The following is a 4,980-nucleotide window of genomic DNA, read 5'->3' on the forward strand; positions in this document are numbered from 1 at the left end:
GGTTGAGTATTGTGTGTGGCCTCCACGTGCCTGTATGACCTCCCTACAACGCCTGGGCATGCTCCTGCTGAGGCTCAGTATTGTATGTGGTCTCCACGTGCCTGTGTGACCTCCCTACAACGCCTGGGCATGCTCCTGATGAGGTTGAGTATTGTGTGTGGCCTCCACGTGCCTGTATGACCTCCCTACAACGCCTGGGCATGCTCCTGATGAGGCTGAGTATTGTGTGCGGCCTCCACGTGCCTGTATGACCTCCCTACAATGCCTGGGCATGCTCCTGATGAGGCTGAGTATTGTGTGCGGCCTCCACGTGCCTGTATGACCTCCCTACAACGCCTGGGCATGCTCCTGATGAGGCTGAGTATTGTGTGTCGCCTCCACGTGCCTGTATGACCTCCCTACAACACCTGGGCATGCTCCTGATGAGGCTGAGTATTGTGTGTGGCCTCCACGTGCCTGTATGACCTCCCTACAACGCCTGGGCATGCTCCTGATGAGGCTGAGTATTGTGCGTGGCCTCCACGTGCCGGTATGACCTCATTACAACACCTGGACATGCTCCTGATGAGGCTGAGTATTGTGTGTGGCCTCCACATGCCTGTATGACCTCCCTACAATGCCTGGGCATGCTCCTGATGAGGCTGAGTATTGTGTGCGGCCTCCACGTGCCTGTATGACCTCCCTACAATGCCTGGGCATGCTCCTGATGAGGCTGAGTATTGTGTGTGGCCTCCAAGTGCCTGTATGACCTCCCTACAACGCCTGGACATGCTCCTGATGAGGCTGAGTATTGTGTGTGGCCTCCACGTGCCTGTGTGGCCTCCACGTGCCTGTGTGACCTCCCTACAACGCCTGGGCATGCTCCTGATGAGGCTGAGTATTGTGTGTGGCTTCCACGTGCCTGTGTGACCTCCCTACAACGCCTGGGCATGCTCCTGATGAGGCTGAGTATTGTGTGTGGCCTCCACGTGCCTGTATGACCTCCCTACAACGCCTGGGCATGCTCCTGATGAGGCTCAGTATTGTGTGTGGCCTCCACGTGCCTGTATGACCTCCCTACAACGCCTGGGCATGCTCCTGATGAGGTTGAGTATTGTTTGTGGCCTCCACGTGTCTGTATGACCTCCCTACAACGCCTGGGCATGCTCCTGATGAGGCTGAGTATTGTGTGCGGCCTCCACGTGCCTGTATGACCTCTCTACAACGCCTGGGCATGCTCCTAATGAGGTTGAGTATTGTGTGTGGCCTCCACGTGCCTGTATGACCTCCCTACAACGCCTGGGCATGCTCCTGATGAGGCTGAGTATTGTGTGCGGCCTCCACGTGCCTGTATGACTTCCCTACAATGCCTGGGCATGCTCCTGATGAGGCTGAGTATTGTGTGTGGCCTCCAAGTGCCTGTATGACCTCCCTACAACGCCTGGACATGCTCCTGATGAGGCTGAGTATTGTTTGAGGCCTCCACGTGCCAGTATGACCTCCCTACAATGCCTGGGCATGCTCCTGATGAGGCTGAGTATTGTGTGCGGCCTCCACGTTCCTGTGTGACCTCCCTACAATGCCTGGGCATGCGCCTGATGAGGCTGAGTATTGTGTGTGGGCTCCACGTGCCTGTATGACCTCCCTACAACGCCTGGGCATGCTCCTGATGAGGCTCAGTATTGTGTGTGGTCTCCACGTGCCTGTGTGACCTCCCTACAACGCCTGGGCATGCTCCTGATGAGGTTGAGTATTGTGTGTGGCCTCCACGTGCCTGTATGACCTCCCTACAACGCCTGGGCATGCTCCTGCTGAGGCTCAGTATTGTGTGTGGTCTCCACGTGCCTGTGTGACCTCCCTACAACGCCTGGGCATGCGCCTGATGAGGTTGAGTAATTGTGTGTGGCCTCCACGTGCCTGTATGACCTCCCTACAACGCCTGGGCATGCTCCTGATGAGGCTGAGTATTGTGTGCGGCCTCCACGTGCCTGTATGACCTCCCTACAATGCCTGGGCATGCTCCTGATGAGGCTGAGTATTGTGTGCGGCCTCCACGTGCCTGTATGACCTCCCTACAACGCCTGGGCATGCTCCTGATGAGGCTGAGTATTGTGTGTCGCCTCCACGTGCCTGTATGACCTCCCTACAACGCCTGGGCATGCTCCTCATGAGGCTGAGTATTGTGTGTGGCCTCCACGTGCCTGTATGACCTCCCTACAATGCCTGGGCATGCTCCTGATGAGGCTGAGTATTGTGCGTGGCCTCCACGTGCCGGTATGACCTCCCTACAACGCCTGGGCATGCTCCTGATGAGGCTGAGTATTGTGTGTGGCCTCCACGTGCCTGTATGACCTCCCTACAATGCCTGGGCATGCTGCTGATGAGGCTGAGTATTGTGTGTGGCCTCCACGTGCCTGTATGACCTCCCTACAATGCCTGGGCATGCTGCTGATGAGGCTGAGTATTGTGCGTGGCCTCCACGTGCCTGTATGACCTCCCTACAACGCCTGGGCGTGCTCCTGATGAGGCTGAGTATTGTGTGCGGCCTTCTCGTGCCTGTATGACCTCCCTACAACGCCTGGGCATTCTCCTGATGAGGCTCAGTATTGTGTGTGGCCTCCACGTGCCTGTATGACCTCCCTACAATGCCTGGGCATGCTCCTGATGAGGCTGAGTATTGTGTGTGGCCTCCACGTGCCTGTATGACCTCCCTACAACGCCTGGGCGTGCTCCTGATGAGGCTGAGTATTGTGTGTGGCCTCCACGTGCCTGTATGACCTCCCTACAACGCCTGGGCGTGCTCCTGATGAGTCTCAGTATTGTGTGTGGCCTCCACGTGCCTGTATGACCTCCCTACAACGCCTGGGCATGCTCCTGATGAGGCTGAGTATTGTGTGTGGCCTCCACGTGCCTGTATGACCTCCCTACAATGCCTGGGCGTGCTCCTGATGAGGCTGAGTATTGTGTGTGGCCTCCACGTGCCTGTATGGCCTCCCTACAATGCCTGGGCATGCTCCTGATGAGGCTGAGTATTGTGTGTGGCCTCCACGTGCCTGTATGGCCTCCCTACAACGCCTGGGCATGCTCCTGATGAGGCTGAATACTGTGTGTGGCCTCCACGTGCCTGTATGACCTCCCTACAACGCCTGGGCATGCTCCTGATGAGGCTGAGTATTGTGTGTGGCTCCCACGTGCCTGTGTGACCTCCCTACAACGCCTGGGCATGCTCCTGATGAGGCTGAGTATTGTGTGTGGCCTCCACGTGCCTGTATGACCTCCCTACAACGCCTGGGCATGCTCCTGATGAGGCTGAGTATTGTGTGTGGCTCCCACGTGCCTGTGTGACCTCCCTACAACGCCTGGGCATGCTCCTGATGAGGCTGAGTATTGTGTGTGGCCTCCACGTGCCTGTATGACCTCCCTACAACGCCTGGGCATGCTCCTGATGAGTCTGAGTATTGTGTGTGGCCTCCACGTGCCTGTATGACCTCCCTACAACGCCTGGGCATGCTCCTGATGAGGCTCAGTATTGTGTGTGGCCTCCACGTGTCTGTATGACCTCCCTACAACGCCTGGGCATGCTCCTGATGAGGCTGAGTATTGTGTGTGGCCTCCAAGTGCCTGTATGACCTCCCTACAACGCCTGGACATGCTCCTGATGAGGCTGAGTATTGTTTGTGGCCTCCACGTGCCAGTATGACCTCCCTACAACGCCTGGGCATGCTCCTGATGAGGCTGAGTATTGTGTGCGGCCTCCACGTTCCTGTATGACCTCCCTACAATGCCTGGGCATGCTCCTGATGAGGCTGAGTATTGTGTGCGGCCTCCACGTGCCTGTATGACCTCCCTACAACGCCTGGGCATGCTCCTGATGAGGCTGAGTATTGTGTGTGGGCTCCACGTGCCTGTATAACCTCCCTACAACGCCTGGGCATGCTCCTGATGAGGCTCAGTATTGTGTGTGGTCTCCACGTGCCTGTGTGACCTCCCTACAACGCCTGGGCATGCTCCTGATGAGGTTGAGTATTGTGTGTGGCCTCCACGTGCCTGTATGACCTCCCTACAACGCCTGGGCATGCTCCTGATGAGGCTGAGTATTGTGTGTGGCCTCCACGTGCCTGTATGACCTCCCTACAACGCCTGGGCATGCTCCTGATGAGGCTGAGTATTGTGTGCGGCCTCCACGTGCCTGTATGACCTCCCTACAATGCCTGGGCATGCTCCTGATGAGGCTGAGTATTGTGTGCGGCCTCCACGTGCCTGTATGACCTCCCTACAACGCCTGGGCATGCTCCTGATGAGGCTGAGTATTGTGTGTCGCCTCCACGTGCCTGTATGACCTCCCTACAACACCTGGGCATGCTCCTGATGAGGCTGAGTATTGTGTGTGGCCTCCACGTGCCTGTATGACGTCCCTACAACGCCTGGGCATGCTCCTGATGAGGCTGAGTATTGTGCGTGGCCTCCACGTGCCGGTATGACCTCATTACAACACCTGGACATGCTCCTGATGAGGCCGAGTATTGTGTGTGGCCTCCACATGCCTGTATGACCTCCCTACAATGCCTGGGCATGCTCCTGATGAGGCTGAGTATGGTGTGCGGCCTCCACGTGCCTGTATGACCTCCCTACAATGCCTGGGCATGTTCCTGATGAGGCTGAGTATTGTGTGTGGCCTCCAAGTGCCTGTATGACCTCCCAACAACGCCTGGACATGCTCCTGATGAGGCTGAGTATTGTGTGTGGCCTCCACGTGCCTGTGTGGCCTCCACGTGCCTGTGTGACCTCCCTACAACGCCTGGGCATGCTCCTGATGAGGCTGAGTATCGTGTGTGGCTTCCACGTGCCTGTGTGACCTCCCTACAACGCCTGGGCATGCTCCTGATGAGGCTGAGTATTGTGTGTGGCCTCCACGTGCCTGTATGACCTCCCTACAACGCCTGGGCATGCTCCTGATGAGGCTCAGTATTGTGTGTGGCCTCCACGTGCCTGTATGACCTC

This window comes from Phyllobates terribilis, unplaced genomic scaffold (genome assembly GCF_046119375.1).
Source record: "Phyllobates terribilis strain yellow unplaced genomic scaffold, ASM4611937v1 Scaffold_1281__1_contigs__length_335605, whole genome shotgun sequence".
NCBI classification, from domain to species: Eukaryota; Metazoa; Chordata; class Amphibia; order Anura; family Dendrobatidae; genus Phyllobates; species Phyllobates terribilis.